Source organism: Sus scrofa, chromosome 2 (assembly GCF_000003025.6).
Source record: "Sus scrofa isolate TJ Tabasco breed Duroc chromosome 2, Sscrofa11.1, whole genome shotgun sequence".
Classification (NCBI taxonomy): Eukaryota; Metazoa; Chordata; class Mammalia; order Artiodactyla; family Suidae; genus Sus; species Sus scrofa.
The window spans coordinates 136116266-136137589 of NC_010444.4; the positions used below are offsets into that span (position 1 = coordinate 136116266).

The window sequence follows — 21324 nt, forward strand, 5'->3', positions numbered from 1 at the left end:
ATCATTATTGTCTCTCTCTCTCTCCTTTTTCTCTTTTTCTTTTTTCCACCATACCTGCAGCATGTGGAAGTTCCCGGGCCAGGGATCAAACCCACGCTGCAATGGTAACCTGAGCCACAGTAATGACAAGGCTGGATCCTTAACCCACTGAGCCACCAGGGAACTCCTGTCTCTATTTCAGAGATAAGGAAAATGAAGCTCAAGAGACCATGCAACATATTCGAGTCATTCACTGGAATTCGGTATTCAAACCCACATTTGCTTGGCTCCTAACCCCTGATCACGAGGAATGGGGAGGCAGGGGCAACACAGCAACCTTGTCCTGAGGATGCACAACCTGGGAACTCATGGCATGTGGCTGAACTGAGTCAGCGTCCCCCTGGTGCAAGAGGCTCACTCCTTCAGGGACTGAGCACAGGGCACCATCGCACAGCCCTGAGCTTCTTACAGCAGCAGCACGAGCCACGACGAGCCATTGAACTAACAGTATTTACTCAGCCAGGACCCCCAGGGTTGGGAACCCCCAGCAAAGCCCCGCAGGGCTGCTGGCCCAAGAGGCCGCCTGGCAGTAGAACCCTACCACAGGCAGGTCTCTGAAGGCCTGGGCCTTGCCATTTGGCATCCCTGCCCATTTCACCCACCCTCCACCCCTAAACTCCACTAGCTCTGGGCACCGCCTGCTCACAGGATCCAGCTACTGGAGAGGGGAGGCTGCTGTGCCACTGGGGAAGAGAACAGGGCTAATTCCTCTGAAACCTCCGTTACCTTTACTACTTCTCTGTAAGCGCTTCATTGTAAATAACTATTCCGCACCATGGAAACACAATGCTGGAAGCTCCCAGCGGACAGAAAATTAAATTCAGCTCTCAGGGCCCGCTCACGCATCATATGATGATAGCTGCATTATCTTCCAGGCCTCACAGGGCTGCAGACTCTCCCACTGAGTCCAGGGGAGAGCCTTGTGTCATCCATCCTAACAAACAGGTGCATGCACCTCTACACCTGCCGCCACCCCATGCCACGCCCCTTCTCTCTCTCCAGACTCCTTTTCTAGAAGGAGGAATTAGACCTCAGTTGTGAGCCTAAAAAGAACCCCACTCATCTCAGAAAGGGACTCGGCTTGAAGTCCCCCACTCAGCCTTCCAGCCCTTCTCTTCTAACATACTCTAAGAAGTTTTTGAAGACAAAAGACACGCACCCAGGGTTCCTGTCATGGTGCAGGGGAAACAAACCAACTAGGAACCATGAGGTTTCGGGTTGGCTCCCTGGCCTCACTCAGTGGGTTAAGGATCCGGCATTGCCATGAGCTGTGGTGTAGGTCGCAGATGCGGCTCGGATCCCGCATTGGTGTAGCTCTGGCATAGGCCGGTGGCTAGAGCTCTGATTCAACCCCTAGCCTGGGAACCTCCCTATGCCATAGGTGCGACCCTAAAAAGCTAAAAAAAAAATAAAAATAAAAATAAAAAACCCACACACCCAATTTCTGGGATGATCAACAGAATTTCGTGAACCTAGTGAATCTGCCCAGCTTTCCACCCCGACACCCGCGCCACACACAGCTTCCCCTGGAGCTTTCTCAATGCTCCAGGCCCTGCCTGCTGCTTCCTTGTCTCCTAGACACAGTGAACACTTGCCTCCAGCCCTGAGCACAGATACCACAAGGCTCAGCTAAAATAAGAACCACCTAGAACAAAAGACTAAGGTCAGCTCCACTTTGAAAATAAACAGGCACACCGTCTCCTACTTGCTGAGGGGAACAGCCAGTGGATGCAGGGCCCTGGGGAAGAAAGATGCCCTCCTCACAGTGTTTAGACAACAGGTTCCAGTGACATCGGAGCTCCCAGCCTTGGCTTTGTTGGACGGCTGAGAAGCATGAGCGTCAAGGCTGAGGCCGCGGGACCCGGTGTTTGGCCTCCTGGCTGCACACAAGGCATCTCAGCCTTTCTGCAGAACGAAGTTGCAGCCTGAGGGGCCCCCGGATCTGCAGACTCTAATTTACCTGTGTCTCTGTGTCGGTGTAAACACAGGGCAGCGATGGAGTCGCAGGCAGCTTTAGAGAACCTGAGACATTCACAGCGCAGCCAGGGATCAAGAGGCAACCGCGCTGTGCTGGATGAGCCCTGCTGTTCTCCAACCTCGTATTCCCAACTCCAGAGGAAAGAGAGAAAGGAAGGGAGGAAGGAAGGAAGAAATGAAAAAGGAAGGAAGGAAGGAAAGAAAGGAGTTCCCATCGTGGCACAGTGGAAACGAATCCGACTAGGAACCGTGAGGTTTCGGGTTCGATCCCTGGGCCCATTCAGTGGGTTAAGGATCCAGCATTGCCATGAGTTGTGGTGTAGGTCGCAGACGTGGGTGAGATCTAGTGTTGCTGTGGCTGTGGTGTAGGCCAGTGGCTTCAGCTCTGATTAGACCCCTAACCTGGGAACCTCCAAATGCCGCGGGTGTGGCCCTAAAAATACAGGAAAAAAGAGAGAGAAAACGAGAAAGGAAGGTTTGAAGGAAGGAAGAAAGAATGAAAGAATCCATTTTTCAGAAACTAAAGCCCAAATAAAGCCTTGAATGGGAAGAATATTCCGATTGGGGGACCCAGGATATCCCTCCTCATCAATCAACCGACAGCGTGACGGCCACACTTCCTGCCCTTGGAGACGCGACTGCATTTAGTCCTCAGCCCAGCCCGAGTGGTAGCACCTTCAGCTCCACTTTCAGAGGAAGGGGTGTCTACTCAGACTCGTGACCCTGCCCAAGGTCACCCAACTCTAGCAAACGGCAGAGGACCGACTCCAACCCCGAACTTCTCACTCCGGCTCCTCTTCCCGGCTTAGCCCAGTTCCCGTTTCCTGGGGCCCAGAAGCAGCAGGCCCAAGGGGACACTGCAGCCGGCCGAGGCTTGTCTCCTGCGGAGTCACATCCCACTGTCGCCTCCTCCCCCGAGGCCTTCCCGCTGAGCAGACGCAGCGGGGCGGGCAGGCGGGCGGGCTCCGCTGTCACGCTGCATTTCTCTCCACTTATTTCTGCTTCCCTCATGACCTCAGTTTCACCAAGATGTTCCTTTAAATTAGATCCCAGAAGGAACTTCAAGGCAAATTCCTCCACTGGTGATGTTTATGGGACTTGTCATTGTTGATGCTATTTATGGCTCCATCAGATGCCTGGGAACACGCTTCCCTCCTGGTGGCCACGCTGGTTTTCTCCTGCTCGGGCAGGAAGCACACTCAAAACCAAAGGCTTGTCTGGCACAGACGTTCCCTCCCCACTCCTGCCCCATTTGAGGTACATTTTTTTTCCCATAAAACATTTAAATGGTCCTTCAGTTTGATCATTCCTAGCATCCCTGATTTATGCACTTCATAGTCTGTTGGTCTGTGGACAACAGCGAGGAAAAAGAGGTCCTTCACAGGGAGAACAGAGGTCCCCAACTCTACAGCATTCCACCACCCCTAAAACTACCTGCAGCTTGAGGGCTTTTAAGCGCTACTGTTCAGACTTCATGAGTCACTTCTTTTCCAGGCAACGTAAGAGCAGTCTACCAACCCACCAGCAACACTCGTGGCCAGCCCTGAGCCAGTGAGCCAGGGGTAAAAAAAGAACCAAACACAGACAATCTTATCCCCTCTCTGGGGACTTCTAAACGTGGAGAGGGGGAAGGACATATTAAACTATTGTAGAACTATACCAGGTACATTATAAAAAAAAATACTGTGTTCTAACCAATAAGGGGTTACTTTCAGAAAAAGGCAAGAACAGACAAGTTTTAAGAACTACAAGGAAGGTTTCAGAGCAGCCACTGATTTTATTTTATTTTATTTTATTTTATATTATATTATTTATTGTGTCTTCCAAATGCTTATTTTCCTGCTTCCCTCCAAAAGTCGAATACAAACTGTGTCACACACTGTTGTCACACTCTGGAGAATTCACAGGGAGATGAGGAAAGAAAGTAAATAGTAACTTCAATAGAAAGTTAAAGAGTAAAAATACCGAGGAAAGCAAGAAGGCCTCCTTAGAGTAGAGATCGTTCTTCTGATGAGAAGCAGAATTTCTTGAGAGATGTAGATGACGTCATGCCATTCACTTCTCTTTTTCATCTGGTTCTTGCCAAGGCTGAACTAAAAAGAGACCCTTCGTAGGATCCGGGTGCCTCAGAGGATCAGATTGTGGACAAGATGTGCAACAGCTTGCAGAAGGAGACACCCACACCCAAAGGCAGTAACAAAAGTAGGGAAAACAGTGCCCAAGTTGCCAGGGCGGTGACATCACTCCAGCCAGGCTCCCCACTAACCAAGAAAGCAGTGGTAGAACCGTCTGTGAAAATATATGCTTCCTCTCCCACAACGTCGAACTGTCCTGGAAAGTGGTGACAACAAAAGAATCTATGTCCCAGCCCTTCCTGCACCCAGGACTGGCCACACGATTGACTCTCATAAATGGAGTAAGAGACGAGGGATGCCGTTTGCCCAGAGAAGCAGCCGGTGTGCATGCTCCACCATCTCTCCCTCCTTCCAGCTCGACCCCAAAGGCCACATGGCCCTTGAGAATGGAAGAGTCAAAATGGGCAGAAACTGGGGCCCCAAATCCCTGGGTGGAGAAAAGCTGCCTGCCAACCAGGAACAGCGACAACACACAAAGCTGTCATTGCCCGACGCCTTTGACATTTGGGGCTTCGCAATAGCTAAAGATGCACGGAGGCACTGCAGCGTTTCTACTTCTTCAAAACTTTCCCCAGGTAGTATGCCATATGTGTACATAAAGCAGCCAGCTATTGTTAGGATTTTTTTCAACAACAACAACAAAAATAACATTTTTAATTTTAAATCAGCGCTCTTATTTGTAAGCAAATCTCTCCGGTGGAGGTTAGCAGAAAAGAAAGCATTAAAGAACACTAAACAGGCAGTAATGATGAATGGCAGTGGAAAATAGTGAATTCTGAAAGGAGAACTGGACATTCACTGGCTGCCAGATACGTGTCCACAGATGACCTGCTGCTGTAAAGGAAAAAGTCCAGTTTTGTAGTGAAGAATTCAGGCTGCCATCAAGTGAACCTACTGATCAAACTGGTAGTTCTATAAGCGGGAGTCCAGATAGTGAGCCCCCAGATGCAATGCAGAAGGAAGTACACAGCACACAACCAAATATTCTTGCTAAAACAATTAAACCTGGAGTTCCCGTTATGACTCAGTGGTAATGATCCAGACTAGTATGCATGAGGATGCAGATTCGATCCCTGGCCCTGCTCAGTGGGTTAAGCATCTGGCATTGCCAAGAGCTGTGGTGTAGGTTGCAGGCACGACTTGGATCTGGGTTGCTATGGCTGTGGTGTAGATCAGCAGCTGCAGCTGCCATTTGACCCCTAGCCTGGGAACTTCCATATGCCATGGGTGCAGCCTAAAAAGACAAAAAAAAAAAAAGTTAAACCTGAATCTACTCAAGCCTCTACATTAATTTCTCATTTGAAGGAAATGGTGAAGACAGAGGAACAAAAAGTGACACCACCACCAGGAAAAAATCAGATGGGTCCAGAACGTGAGACCTTCTACAGGACAAAAGAGCTGGTGTCCTCAGCAAAGCAAGTCAATGATGTAAGTGATTCTACAGTAAAAGACACTTCCCAGACAGAGAAACTATACGCAAAGGGTGGATTCTGACTTAAACACAGTGATAAAAATGTATTCTTGGAACGATTGGGGAAAGAGAAACTACACAGCAGACACTGTAAAGGACTTAGTGTTCACCGTCCAAGGCAAGATGAAAATCACGAGGTTGTGTAAGAAAATGTCTTCAGAGCTCCCGTCGTGGTGTAGCAGAAACGAATCTGACTAGGAACCACAAGGTTATGGGTTCGATCCCTGGCCTCGCTCAGTGGGTTAAGGATCTGGCATTGCCGTGAACTGCAGCGTAGGTCGCATACATGGCTCAGATCCTGCGCTGCTGTGGCTGTGGTGTAGGCCAGCCGTTGTAGCTCCGATTTGACCCCTGGCCTGGGAACCTCCATGTGTCGCAAGTGCAGCCCCAAAAAGCAAAAAAAAAAAAAAAAAAAAAAACACAAAAAACAAAAAGATCCAGCATTGCTGTGAGCTGTGGTGTAGGTTGCAGATATGGCTTGGATCCAGTGTTGCTGTGGCTGTGGTGTAGGCTGGCAGCTGCAGCTCTGATTCAACCCCTAGACTGGGAACTTCCATATGCTGCACGTGTGACCCTAAAAAGCAAAAAAAAGAAAAAGAAAAAAGAAGAAAAGAAAATGTCATTCATACATTCAATACATTCGTACTGAAGTATTAGGAGTAAATAGTCTTAAAATTCATTAGCTAGAGAGACAGAAAGGAGAGTGAGAGAAAAAAAGGAAATGGGGGAAAGTTTTATAATTGTTAAGTCGGCTTGGTGAGCATGGAGAGGCTTGGGTCCACTGTGTGATTTTTTTTTTCTTCTTTTGTGTTTGGTTAACATTTTTGATAATAAAGAATGCTAAACAGTCCACGGAGTCACCAGGAAGGACAGAGAACCAGCCTTGAGGGCGCATTACCAGAAACAGATCTTCAACATCTGCTCCTGAACTGGTCCAGAGAATCCACCACTGATGGTCCCATGCCAGGTGCAGACTCCTCAGCTGGGGCTGCCACCGACACCTGACAGGAGACACCTCCGTGAGGACCACTGTCTGCCGTCACGGCTGCCATGCTCACCAGACGGGGGTTCAGGTGGACTCTTCCTGCACCTTGATCGCAAGGGAAGCCAGAAAGTGAGTACCTGGCATTTGAAATTGTGTTTGTAAGAGACAAGGTCTGCCTCAGACAGAGGCAGTTACCTATGAATAAGGGGGTTCAGAGAGCAGAAAAACCAAAAGAATGGCAATGACCACGACATGTCGAACAAGTGACATCCTATGCTTTTACCTGTGATTTAGTTCTTGGCACTAACCTAACAGGAAGGACTCCTCTTGATGCAAAACCCATGCCCCTGATCTGGGTACCACCATTTAATCCCCTGGGAGGTGCTCAGATGAGAAGCACAGAGCCAGAAATGCCCTTATAATGGAGATGCAGAAACTTGAACTCGCCAAGAGAAGCTTCTTAGAAGTGTGCCTTCAAGGACAGGAAAGACCTTGGCTGACCTTAGCAGGAGGGTGAGAACGGAGATGGAAAGTGAGAGAACAACTGTAAGACACAACCCATGTGACCCCATGTCCCAGTGTCCCGGGACTGTCCAACTCCACCCAATGTCCCAGCATAGTTATTAATAGCCTCCTTCATTATCAACCCATCCTGGTTTGGACAAGAGAGGGTAAATTCCTGGGGCCACCCTAGAAAGAGGAGAAGCAGGAGTTTGGAGGCAAGGATTAGCAGAGTGGTGGGGAGTGGGAGGAATGCGGGAACAGCCAGCCCCAAGGGAAGCTGGAGCACGTGTGGGGAAAGGGAATAGGGTGCTGAAGAGGTGGTGCCAGGCTGGGTCCGGCCGGAAAGCCAGGGGAAGGAGTGCCCATCTCCTCCTGTGGGCACTGGGGAGCCATCGAGGGTTCTTGAGCAGGGTAGCTACAGAACGCCTGCTCAGAAAGGATGGGGAGGGAGATACTGGAGACAAGGAGCCAGAAATCCAGGTGCAAGGAGCATGATGGCTCAGGAAGGAGGACCACAAAAGGCAGGGTACCAGATGCCAGGTGCCTCGGAGACGTCTGAGGGGACACAGCGAGAGGGAAGAGGGAAATCAAGTGCCCGTGGGGTCACACCCATGCACGTTCTAAATCAAACCCTCTGCCCTCCTTGAGTGACAGAGGTGATTTTTCCTCCAAGACTGCGTTAGCATGAGGAAAGAGAAAAGCTGATGTGACAAAATGCTAAGAATGATGTCTTTGATGTATGAACACTCTGCGCCCCCAGGGACCCTTATAAACCAGAGGTCACTTCACATTCCCCTGCCGCGTTCAAGGGGCACATCTTCAATAACAAGAGGTCTCTGGAGGTAGATTTCCTCTTACAATGGAGGGACTATTTCCATTTTAGGGTCTAAGAAACGCTTCTGATTAATTGTTAATTTAGCCTTTTGAGACCTCAATTTATACGTAGCATTGACCAGCGTCTACAAACAATCTGGGCAGAGGAAGGAAGATGTCCTGAGGAAATTCATATAATAGTTTCCACTCACTGCTCCAAGAGCTGGTTCTTGGAGCCCAGCAACTTCATTCATTCATTCAAAACTCATCTCAAATCTAATTAAAATCAGAGGCTGCACACCGCAGCGGTGTTTACTTCCTCATGGCTGAGAGGGGAGAGCAGACTTCAAAACAGCAGAAACCAAGGGAATTGAGAGTGGAGCCCTGAGAAGTAACACGGGGGCCAGCCGTGACTCGGGAAAGCTGTGGTCACCTCCAGGGACCCTCAGGGAAAAGCACAGGCATCGTCCAGGGCAGGCATTATTCCAACGAGAAGGCGGATCCCATCTTAAGGCAAGAGTTTTCTTTTCCTTCAGCAGACCTCAAACACCCTTTCTGGGAACTCATCAGCTTTAAGTCTACCCGAAAAGAGGCCCCCAAAATTGAAATAAACTCAAGAGGTCAAGAGGCAGAGGATTAACCTTCCAGAGAAAAGGCAAAAGGTCGCAGGTGTGTTGGAAGGAAATATTAGGCACTCGTTCATTTATCTTTTGAACAATATCTGTTGTGTATGATTGGGTCACTTCGTTGCACAGCAGGAAATATCACAGCCTCGTAAAGTAACTATACTTTAATACAACTTAAAAAAAAGAGAGAGAGATTTTACCTGGGCTAGAGCAGCGAACAAAACAGACACTATGTCTACCCCGGAGGAGCTGATTTTTGCAGCCACGGGCATGGAAACCCATGACAACAGACATAGCAAATAGGGAGAATAGGCATTCCCATCCTGGCACAGTGGTTAATGAATCCAACTAGGAACCATGAGGTTGCGGGTTCAATCCCTGGCCTCGTTTAGTGGGTTAAGGTTCCAGCATGGTCATGAGCTGTGTTGTAGGTGGCAGACATGGATCAGATCCTGCGTTGCTGTGGCTCTGGTGTAGACCAGAGGCTATGGCTCTGATTCAACCCCTGGCCTGGGAACCTCCATATGCCATGGGTGCAGCCCTAAAGAGACCAAAAAAAAAAAAAAAAAAGGAAGAAGAAGAAGGCAAGAGTTTCTAGGGTCAAGGACAATGACTGAAGAGAAGAAAGCAGAAGAAGGCAAGAGTTTCTAGGGTCAAGGACAATGACTGGAGAGAAGAAAGCAGAGCCAGATCTGGTCATCACCAGACACTCCTGGGCCACTTATACATCCTTATCAGTTCCTCCAAAACCAGCCTCAGCCTCCCAGGAAACAAATAAATGGAAGATATGAGAAGAGAGTGACCCAAGGCAGCCCTGCTGGTCTCCTGAGCTACAGTCACATCCAGCAGGACAGCGCTCTTCTCTCCCCGCTCTCCTCCCCTCCCCTTACCCCACCCCCAGGACCTGCATCTGGCCCCCTGGTCAGGAGTGGTGAGGCCTTATCCTGACATTAAGTCTTGGGGGACCAATCACATAGCAGGAAGATCTTCTTAGAAGCCAGGTCCTCAGGAAATCAGAGACCCGACTCCCAGCCGGGCTGAGCACCGCTCCCAGCAAGGCAGTGTGGTGTCAGAGACAAAATACTCCCTCCAGTCCCTCCCCACCTCTCGGCCAGCCTAGAAACCAGGAGAGTCCTGCTTAGGCACAAGGCCATTGGGCAGTGGACATCCACTCCCGTGTCTGGGTCTCAGGTCTCTCTGCTATAAAATGAGCAGGTCAAGAGTTCCTATTGTGGTGCAGCTGTAATAAACCAGACTAGTATCCATAAGGACGCAGGTTCGATCCCTGGCCTCGCTCAGTGGATTAAAATCTGGCTCTGCCATGAGCTGTGGTGTAGATGCAACTCAGATCCTGCCTTGCTGCGGCTGTGGTGCAGGCTGGCGACTACAGCTCCTATTCAACCCCTCGCCCAGGAACTTTCATATGCCATAAAAAGACCAAAAAATACAATAAAATGAAATAAAGTAAAAGAAAATGAGCAGGTCAGTCCCATCCTCAGTAGTTTTCTGTCAAGGTCAGCGAACCCTGGGGTCCGGATGAGGGGTGTTCTCGTGGTCCCTCAAGGGGCCAGCCCGCCCATGGGGAAGGAGGCAGCTAGGTAGGGCTACATAGGTTCCATTTTTTAAGGGATTTTGCTGCTATATAAATGTTTGAAAGCTACTTCTAGGGTTCCAAATACATTTACCAGCATTAAATGAGCAGTGATACATTCCTTGGGTCCAAAAGAGAAGCCAAAAGACCGAGAGAACCCAAGGCCTGTGCCTTCCTGACAGGTGGAAAGTGGCTGGCTGCCCAAAGTATGCAGGTGCCCCCAGAAGGCAGGGGTAAAACGGATCCAGGCAGGTGCTTGGGAGAGACTATTACCCTCTGCCGGGTCCCCGAGTCCTCTCACCTGCCCAGGTGGCTGAACGGTCCCTCCTCGGTCCAGGACCCCCACCAAAGACAAACCCTCAGCTCCAGGGACAGACAAGATGGAGCACAAGGAACTATATCCAATCACGTGTGATAGAACATGATAGAAGATAATATGAGAAAAAGAATACATACATAAGTACAACTGGGTCATTTTGCTGGGCAGCAGAAATTGATCGAACACTGTAAACCAGCTATACCTTTCTTTTTTAAAGGGCCTCACGTGTGGCATATGGAGGTTCCCAGGCTAGGGGGTGAATGGGAGTTGTAGCCGCTGGCCTATGCCACAGCCACAGCAATGCAGGATCTGAGCCACATCTGTGACCTACACCACAGCTCTCAGCAACGCGGGATCCTTACCCACTGAGCAAGGCCAGGAATTGAACCTGCATCCTCAGGGTTACCAGTTGGGTTCGTTACCGCTGAGCCACAACAGGAACTCCATAAATCAACTATACGTTAATAAAAAACATTTTTTAGAAAAAGAAAACCTTGGCTCCGCTTCAAGGGGCACCGAGCATCTGTGAACAGAGGGGACATCCAGGCCACAGGCAGCCCTTCCCTGTCAGACCTGGAATCCCTCATTATGGCCACAAGGCAAGAGTCTGGGTGGCAGAGAGGGAAAGATCTGGGGGGCTGGTCCCATCTCCCGACTCGGCAAAGACCCTGATGTAGGCGGGACTGCAAGAGCAGCCAATCCAGACCTCAGGTCTCCCCACGTCGCAGAACCCAAGCCACATCAGAGGACACACACCCCAGAAGCCAATGGCTTGATCTCTTTTTTAGGGCTGTGCATTGAAGAAACAAGCCCAGACTCCCCTTTGCTCAAAAGGCCCCAAGGCTGAGATGAAGGTCCTTCAGGGAGCATCACACGTCAGTCTTGAATTGGGAATTCGTTTCAAAGCGCTTAGCAAGGTGGTTCTTGCAGAAACTGCACCACGTGAGTCCTCATTACAATTCTTCTGCCACCCCAGCCATTTACCAGTGCCTCGACCTTTGCTTCTAGGTTAATTATAAATAGTTTTGTCTATTGGAGAAATTGAACTGAATTAGCCTAGTTTTCATCTCTCATCAATAATTCAAATGACCATTTCCCCCAAAGGAAAAAATGGCCCAGAATGGGTGGAGCAGAGCCCCAGTTCTGGTGAGTGAGATTTCATCTCGAGGGAGAGGGGGCATAGCCTCTGCCAGCAGGTCCACAGCCTCCCTCGTCAGCCCCATGCTTGACTGCCCTCGGCCTGAGCTGGACCAGCACCAGGGAGCACGGAGGATGTCCCAGACCGGCCCAGCCCTGTCTGACAGCCTATTAGCCCCAGCTGTCGGAGACATCTGCCTGCTCTGATTACCGTCAGAGCGGAGGAGAGGCGACGGCCCCCAGCATCCCGCCGCCTCCCCCTGCACTGAACTGTCATCAAGGGATTGTGCTTCTGCTTCAAGGCACTCAGAACCCATCCCTGACTGCTATTTATAACTTTCCTGTGAGGTCACCTGCCGGTGAGGCTGGAGAGGGAAGGGGCCACTTTAGGGCTAAAGGCCTCCAACAGCACCAACTTCCTGCCACTGCCTCTGGGCAAGCAACAGGCAACCCCGGAGCTGAGCAGCATCCATTCATAAAAGATGTATGGGTAACATCAGGTCAGCTTTCGCTGTGTGCCAGGGCTGGGGACTCCAGGGTACACCAGGAGGACATGGAGACTTGCAAGTCCATGGATGCAATTGCAGGGGCAGCTTGTGATTCCACGGACATCATGAGAGGCCTGGAAGGATGGAGGCGGCGGGGGTGGAGGGGGGCGGGGAACGCATGTCTCCATGCCCAGGCCACACCCCACCAGCGCTGCCTCTATGTCCCCAGAAGACACTGTTGCTATGATGGCAAAGGGCTGCCGATCTCCAGTTCTGACAGGCTGAGTCACCCTGTGTTAGTTTCCTGTGGTGGCCATAACAAATTACTGCCCACCGAATGGCTTTTTTTGTGGGGGGTGGACACGCATGTGGCATGCAGAAGTTCCCAAGCCAGGGACTGAAGAATCCTAGTCACAGCAGTGACCCAAGCTGCTGCAGTGAAAACGCTGGATGCCTAACCCGCTGCACCACCAGGGAACACCCTGAGTGGCATTTAACAACAGAAATGGATTCTCTCACAGTTCCGGAGCCCAGAGGTCTGAAGTCCAGCAGGGCCATACATTCCAGGGGCTTGAAGGGAGGGTCCGTTCCCTGCCGCCTCTCCCAGCTCCTGGGGACCCAGTGTTCCGTGACTTGTGGCCCCATCACTCCCTTTTCTTTCTTTTTTTTGTTTTGTTTTTGTTTTTGTTTTTGTTTGCCTTTTCTAGGGCTGCTCCCATGGAATATGGAGGTTCCCAGGCTAGGGGTCTAATTGGAGCTGTAGCCACCAGCCTATGCCAGAGCTACAGCATGCAGGATCCGAACTGCATCTGCAAACTACACCACAGCTCATGGCAATGCCAGATCCTTAACCCACTGAGCAAGGCCAGGGATCGAACCCGCAACCTCATGGTTCCTAGTCGGATTCGTTAACCACTGCACCACGACAGGAAGTCCTCCGTTTTCTATATCTGTGGTCAAGATGCCTCCTCTTCTCCTGTCTATGTCTCCTCCTCTCTGTCTGCCTCAAATCGCTTTCTGCCTTTCTCTTGTAAGGACACCTGTCGTGGGATTTTAGGACCCACCAGGGTTATACCAGATGGTCACTACATCTCAAAATCCTGAACTTAATTATATCTGCAAAAACCCTGTTTCCAAATGAGGTCACATCTACAGGTTTCAGGGTCATGGATATACCTTGGGGTGGGGGGGCACCCATTCAATCCTTCACACACCCCAGCTACGGAAAAAAAGCAAGCGCAAAGCTTTGGGATCAGGAAGCTCGGGGTTTGAAGCCCACCTCTAACACTTAATCACTAAAATCCAGGCTTTTCTTAGGATGCCACCAACACCCAGTTTGATTCCGATACAAGGGCCCAGCAGGGCAGGGATGTGAGAAGGGGAATTGCCATTGTCCTCCCAACACAGAAGGCCCACCCCAGGCCCAGATGGCAGCGAGGACTTGTGGCTTCCTGGGGAGCCAAAGACACCATGGCTGAGACGGGAGGCCATGTGCTGTCCGCACTGTGAGAATTCAGCATCTCTCTGTCACCTCCCAGGACACCGCATCTTCTGGGCTCTGGATCCTGGCTGCCTTTCTGCTCATTTCTGCCCCAGCGCCCCCAGCAACGCCAAGAGGTCTCTATCTGGACTTTGTCTGCTTTTAATGACTAAGCCAACTAACGAGGCCCCAGCACCGCTGGGTGCAGACACACCTGGCTGCCTCTGACAGGTGATGAATCTTCAGCCACGTTCAAGGGCAGGCCTTCCTGACAGCAGGGGTGGGGGACCGACGGAACAAAGCCAGGGTGAGCTGGGAGGTCAAAGAATATTGAATGAGGAGTGTCTGTGGTCCCCCTCCGATGAGAGCCCTGAGATCAGCCGTATCGATGCAGGCACCACCTCAGAACTATGTGTTTCTGACAAGGAGGATTGATTTCTCTGAGAAAAGGGAAAGCGGACATTGAACAAATACCCTCTTAGAAATCGGCGCTAAGGCAGAGATGGCACAACATCACCTGTGAGTGACGGAGCAAAAAAAAGTCAAGTTTCTCCCAAGGCCAGGGAGAAGATCAACGTTTGTAGCTTCCTCTGGTATCGCTTCCCTCCATAAGCTGAAGGCCTTCAAAGCCTGGGTTTCTTCCATCCCACCTCGCCCCAAATTCTGCACCCTGCCGGCCAGGCTGGCTATGCACCTCCCTAGAACCATCTTCAGGCAGAAACTCATCTTCAGTGATGCAGGATGAGGCAAGGGGGCAGAGCATGAGGCACAGGCACACCTGGGGGTCCTGCAGGAGCCCAGGACCAGGACCCAGCCTGAGGCCTGTGAAGTCAGCCATGCAGGAGCACATCAACATCCAGCCCCATCCTGGGCAGGGTAGAGCCACCAAGAGGCTCCGAACAGCTTGGTATTTCCTGGGTGACAGAGCCATCAAGGGACACTCAGCCCCACCTCCTGTCCCACGAGGAGTCCCCAGGGGTACAGAGCTTTGGGTGTTGGTGACACGCAGTTGGCATTCAGTCACCCTGCTGTATTAAGATGGAGCGGATTCCCTGGGGACGGTCATGGCTGGGGGAAAGGAAGGCTTTGTGTGAGCTGACAGGTGAGCTGGCTTCCTGGGAGCCAAAGACACCATGGCTATGAGGATAAAAGGCAAGGACACTTTGGATCCATTCCTTGAAAAAAAAAAATGTTTTTTGTCTTTTTAGGGCCGCGCCCAAAGCATATGGAGGTTCCCCGTCTAGGGGTCAAGTTGGAGCTGTAGCCACCAGCCTACACCACAACCACAGTAACTCAGGATCCAAGCCGCATCTGCGACCACAGCTCATGGCAACGTCAGATCCTTAACCCACTAAGCAAGGTTTCCTGATCAAACCTGCATCCTCATGGATATTAGTCAGATTTGTCTCTGCTGAGCCATGAGGGGAACTTCCGTTTCTTGAAAAATTTAAAGTACATAAATGTCTAAGTATAGATACACACACACACACACCCCATCCTCAGTCTCTAAAAGGCCACACCCTAAAGCATTAACGGTGTTTTATCCTCAATGTTGGGACTTATTTTTCATTGTGCTTTGTCTCTATTTTCCAAATCTCCTACCATGCACACCACACTACTTTCATAATGTGGAGAAAAAAAACTGCTATTTTTTTAAATTGTGCAAATGCAAAGAAATGGCAATCTTAATCATTCTCATATCCATTCTGCAAGAACTCTTTCTAACAGACTGTGCCCAGTTAGATTTAGAGAAGGCCAGCCATGCCCTCGGCTGACCACGGATGGGTTACTTCAGGCACCACAATTGTCCTAGACCAAGGGGACAAGAGACCCTCATTCTCCTCCCCTGCAAATACTGGAGCCCCCTCGCCAGTATTTATCCCATTTAAGAATAAACAAACAAACCAAACAGGTTTCATAAATCATTTAGTCTTTACAGCTTTCTCCTCGACACGCATGCAGGCTTCTAGCAAAGATGATGCAAAATAACAAGACAGATGTAGTAACTAATACAAAGTGCTTGGTTCACCAAACAAAGAGCTTTTGACTCTGTAATTCAATTTATGTTGGCGTAATAGGATCTGAGAGGGCTAAGAGGAGTCATATACAAGGCCAGGCAGCCCTGCTGGCAAAAGCGAGAGTAGAGTCCAGCAGAGCTTCCGGCCAACCGCCCCTCCCACGAACCGCTTACCTGGGATGTCAGAAAGATGCTCTCCCTCAGGTGAGATGGGGTGATTTTTCACTTCTCTCCAAGAAAAGACTCAGAAATATCCCAAAGACCAAACCCAACCACCCTCTTTTCCATGTATCCTCCTCACCCCTGCATTCATTCAGTGTCTCAAACACCTACTGTGTGCGCCAAGGTAAGTAGAGAGAGGAACCTGACAGTCGCCAGGGCTCAGGAGTTCTCAAGCTGATGGATGCTTTCTTGGTGTCATCAAGGGGTGCAGAGAAAGGGTCAATGGTCCTGTTTTCCCTGCTGACCCCGGGGGGGACAGAAGAGAGGCACACTGCTGTCCCCTGTAGGCGCCTGCCTAGGGGACAATGGGAGAACCTCATGCCTGGTCTTTAGAGCAAGTCTGGGCTCCTCTCAGAGGCCAGTCTAGAGCTGCATGGCCAGGCCTAGGGAAGAAGACCTGCCTGGAGAGCCCATCCTGGAGGTGGCTTCAGGGCTGCCCTTCACCCCTCCTCCACCCTCACAACCATGGTCCCTCTGCACTCCCCTTCGTGATGAAAGGACCCTCGCTGTCTGGGGACCCAGCACCCACCCTTCTTCAAGCCTCCCTCTGAGGCCTGGGATGAGACCCCCCCCTTGAGAGCCAGAGTGCCTGCTAGTGATAGCCAGGGTTAGCCTGGACAGCGACTAAGGGGTCAGCCCAGCTCTGCCCCAGAGATCCTCTGAGGATCCTCCTGCATGACCCCCAAGAAGCGAGTTCCAGTGACAAAATCAATACGCATGTGCCCATTCTTCAAGACAAAAGAGCTATAGAGATTGTCATCGCCCACCCCCGCAGCTGATAGCCTTCATCCTGTGCTCAGGCTCGGGTACTCACATTGAGGTCAAAGGCTCCAGGGGTGTGAGGAGCTAACCCTTGACCCAGATGGCCTCTTGGCCATGAATCAGGAGGATGTGTCAGTCAGCACGAGATGAGCTGCCACAGGGCCCTCTGCTCCCCAGGTGCCCATCCAGCGTGGGCCAAAGAGCTGGCAGAGGCAGGCCAGGGCCTGGACGGAGAGTGCAGGCACACGGGGGAAGTGAGGGGCCATCACTGCCAACCTAAGGGGTAGGCCCTTGGGCAGGGGGGCCCTGCTTCTGCTCTCACACTCCCCTTCCATGAACCCTGCCTTGCCCGGGCCAGGGAGGGAGCACAGAAGCATGAGCAGCTTCTCAGCGAGTCTACCAGGGGATTCTCCCAGGCACACAGAGCGGCCGACAGGGCAGAGTAACATCCTCACTTCCCAGCCTTAGAGGAAACAGAGGCTCGGCCACGGCAGGCGTGAAAGAGGCAGAGCAGCCCCCTAACACCAGCCCCAGAGCTCCCTCCTCGGTGCTGCCCTGCTGCTGCCATGGTAGTCTTCCTCAGTCAGGTGGACATCCAGGATTCTGGAGGAACAACCAGAACCACCCTGTGCCCCACACTGGTGCTTCCACAGTATCCTCTCCGCTTCCACCCATCTATTCCAAAGCCAGCCGGGGAACTGGAAGCGAAGGACTCTGCTCTGCCACTCACCATATGAGACTGTGGCAAACAGACCACCTCTCTGGGCCCCAGGTACCCAGAGAGGCTCCCTCTGAGGCCTGGGATGAGACCCCCCCTTGAGAGCCAGAGTGCCTGCTAGTGATAGCCAGGGTTAGCCTGGATGGCGACTAAGCCTGTACAGTGACCAGGTGGACTGCATGACATCTGAGGCCTCCCCAGTTCTACCCCTCCAGCTCCAGGGGCTCTGGGAGGTGTAATACCTACTGAGCACTGGAAGACAGACCTGGGATGTTCAGAGGGAGGGAACTCTAGCCTCTTTCTTCCCGGGTGCTGTAAGAGATGCTGAAATGAGAAACATGGCGCCCATTTCGAAGACCACCACATGCTTGTTAGAAGACAAAACAGCCCATGAGCGCAGACCACCCACATTAGAGGATGGAGTAATTTTAGGCCCCCACTGAGTATTCGGAATGCTTCTTGGAGGAGGAAGCAAGGGAACCAGCCCCATGGAGGGCTATGTCTGGATGGGCCGAGAGCGGGCATCTCAGGTAGGGGAGTGACATCTGCAAAGCCTGAAGAGAGCCAAGGTCATGGTGGGTCCAGGGCCATGGGGATCTGTGTCTAGAAACCTGCCCTCGGCTACTGTAGTAGCTCAAGGAAAGACAAGGGCCTTCTATGTTGAGGTTACCCAATGCCTTTTAATGACTCTTAAGGACTTCCTTACAACTTTCTATAAATCCACCAGCTCATCCGCATCCCAGAACTCCACATGCAACCTCATTAGGAGACAGTAAATGGTAGGAAATATTGATACTTCTGGCTAATCACGTTATTAATACCATTACCATTCATATCACCTCGTAAACCACTCTTGGAAGACATTTAGCATGGCTAAATCCAAATGGAGATAATACTATTGCTAATTATATCTCTATAAATGTATTTTACGGCAGAGCACAAGAGCTCTTATATCCTCTGATTATTCAGTTGCCAGAACCATAAGGAAGTAGGCAAGACTTCATGAAGACGTACCCTCTGGGGATGATTCATTACAAATAATTGTGGTTTGCAAAGGCACAAGAGCTTTCAGGAGATTTTTAAAAGAAGAGGATGGTAACTTGCAGAAGAGAAGGCAGAGAGAAAATATCTCAGGCAGCCAGCATAAGCGAAGCTGACTCCGTGGCCTCAGTTGCTCTGGAACCACTGGTCAGGGTACCCAAGCTTGCTCCCTTGGGTCTGTGTGTCCACAGGGCAGAGAGGGGTCTGCATAAGTCCTGTCTGACACTCGTCTGTCGTGTCCAAACACTGCTGTCAATGACCAAAGCTAAGCATGTGTCTACATCTTGTGAGAGGAATCGAAACCCAGCAGCCCTGGAATTCCTTTCATGGCTCAGTGGTTAATGAACCCGACTAGGATCCATGAGGATGCGGGTTTGATCCCTGGCATCCTCTCTCGGCGGGTTAAGGATCCGGTATTGTCGTGAGCTGTGGTGTAGGTCACAGATGCAGCTCAGATCCTGTGTTGCTGTGGCTGTGGTGTAGGCCAGCAGCTGTAGCTTTGATTCAACCCCTAGCCTGGGAACTTCCATATGCCGCAGGTACAGCCCTAAAAAGCAACAAATAAATTAAGAATAAATAAATAAATACATCCAGCAGCCCTGAGATAACACTTGGAAATTATTTACATGTCTTATTTTCTTCAAGGTTTGCTTAGCATTTATGGACTTAAATGGTGGGAACATGCCTGAAGCTGGTGGGAGTGTTTACGCCTAACTCAGGAAGCAGTGCCGGCCTTGCTAGTTCCCCTGCTGCACTGTGTGGGAAACATCACTCCAAGATAAGGGTCAAAATGCTTACCCTAAAGGAGACTGTGAATCAGAAAATAAATGCTTTTCTTTTTCTCTTTCCAGCTGAGCTCAGACAATTTACAGTATTAAATGTCCCCTTGTACTCTGGAGAACTGGAATTGATTTTTTTTCTTAAAATTGCTCATTGGGTTGCTTATAAATTTCTATGGCTGTTGTTATCAAGTTGTAAATTGAAGTTATGAGAATAATCACAGATCGATTGCAGTCATTCTGAGGCAGGGCCAGGTCTGCCCAAACATAGGCACTTCAGGGTTTGATAAGCATTTAAAGTAAATTATCTTTAGTTCGGAATCAATTCATTAAGTACTGGCAAGATCTCAACCAGATGGTAGGGAGAAGGTCACCTTCCCTCTGTCTATGGGGTCATCATCAGTTTTCTTCACCAAATATTTCCAGTTCCCCTTCTTCTTCTTTTTTTTTTTTTTTCTTTTCTTTGTTGGCCACCTCACAGCATATGAAGGTTCCAGGCCAGAGATCAGATCCAAGCTGCAGATGCAACCTATACTGCAGCTACAGCAATGCCAGTTCCTTTAACCCACTGTTTTGGGCCAGGGATCAAACTTGTGTCCTGGAGCTACTGAGACACCACTGATTCTGTGCATCACAGAGACAACTCCCAGTTCCCTGTCTTATGTGCATTTCTCCATCTCTTCAAAAGTTAACCAAGGCCAAAGGACTTGTTTTGGCCAATGAAAGGTGAGCATGGGTACCATATACAAGTTCCAGGTAGGTGCTTTAAAACAGAGGTTGGAGGGAGAAGACAAGATGGCAGAGTAGAAGGACTCGACCTCACCTCTGCTCACAAAAACACCAAAATCACAACTAACTGCTGAATAATCATTGACAAAACAGTTTGGTACCTACCAAAAAATATATTTTACACCCAAAGACAAAGAGGAAGCCATGAGACAGTAGGAAGGGCACCATCATGATAAAATCAAATCCCATACCCCCTGGATGGATGACTCACACAGAGGAAAATAATTGTATCACAGAGGTTCTCCTATAGAAGTGAGAGTTCTGAGCCCCATGTAAAGCTCCCCAGCCTGAGGGTCTGGCATCAGAAAGAGGAGCCCCCAGAGCATTTAGCTTTGAAAATCAGTGGGCTTGAGTGCAAGACCTCCACAGAAACGATAGAAACAGAGACTCCACTCTAGAAGGGCATACGCACAGTTTAACATGCACTGGGACTCAGGGAAAAGCAGTGACTCCACAGGAGCCTGAGCTAGACCTACCTTCAGGTCTTGGAGGGTCTTCTTTGGAGGCAGGGGTCAGCTGTGGCTTCTGTGGGAAAAAGGACAATGGTGGCAGAGGTCACAGAGAATATTCACTGGCATTGGTTCTCCTAGAGGTCACCACTTGGCAACAAAACCTGGCTCCACCCAACAGCCTGCAGGCTCTAGTGCCAGAACACCTCAGGCTGAACAACCAACAGGGTAGAAACACAGCCAAATCCATCAGCAGACGGCTTCTTAATACTGTCCTGAGCCCACAGCCACCTCTAAACACACCACTTGAAAGTGGCTTTCCCACAAGAGGGACAAGAACCATCTCCATCCACCACTGGGCAGGTACCAGTCTCTCCCACTAGGGAGGCTGCACAAGGCCCTGGACCAACTTCACCCACTATGGGACAGACATCAGAAGCAAGAGGAAGAACATTCATGCAGCCTGTGGAACAAAGACCACAAAGACAGAAAATCAGACAAAATGAGATGGCAGAGAAATAAGTTTCAGATGAAGGAACAAGATAAAACCCAAGAATAACTATCTGAAGATAAGCAATTTACCTGAAAAATAATTCAGAGTAATGATAGTAAAGATAATCCAAGATCTCAGAAAAAGAATGGAGGCCCAGACCAAGAACATAAAGGAAAGTTTTAACAAAGAGCTAGAAGATCTAAAGAACAGAGATGAACAATACAATAACTGAAATGAAAAATACGCTAGAAGGAATAAATAGCAGGATAAATGAGGCAGAAGAATGAATAAGTGAGCTAGAAGTGAGTGCTGGAATATACTGTCATGGAACAAAATAAAGAAAAAAAGAATGAAAAGAATTGAGGACAGTCTAAGAGACCTGTGGGATAGAGTTAAACATCTCAACATTCACATTATAGAGATCTAAGAAGGTGAAGAGAGAGAGAGTAATGGTCTGAGAAAATAGTTGAAGGGGTAATAGCCAAAAAA

The 21324-nt window shown here is 50.0% G+C and overlaps 1 long non-coding RNA gene across 1 annotated transcript in view; it reads right to left on the bottom strand.

The window, feature by feature from the left end:
• The window catches only part of LOC110259480, a 181146-nt gene that overhangs the window by 12567 nt on the left and 147255 nt on the right, over positions 1–21324 (bottom strand). Inside the window, exon 3 of the long non-coding RNA XR_002341906.1 lies at positions 20370–20418. This is a non-coding gene — a long non-coding RNA (uncharacterized LOC110259480). The remainder of the gene's footprint in view (positions 1–20369; positions 20419–21324) is intronic.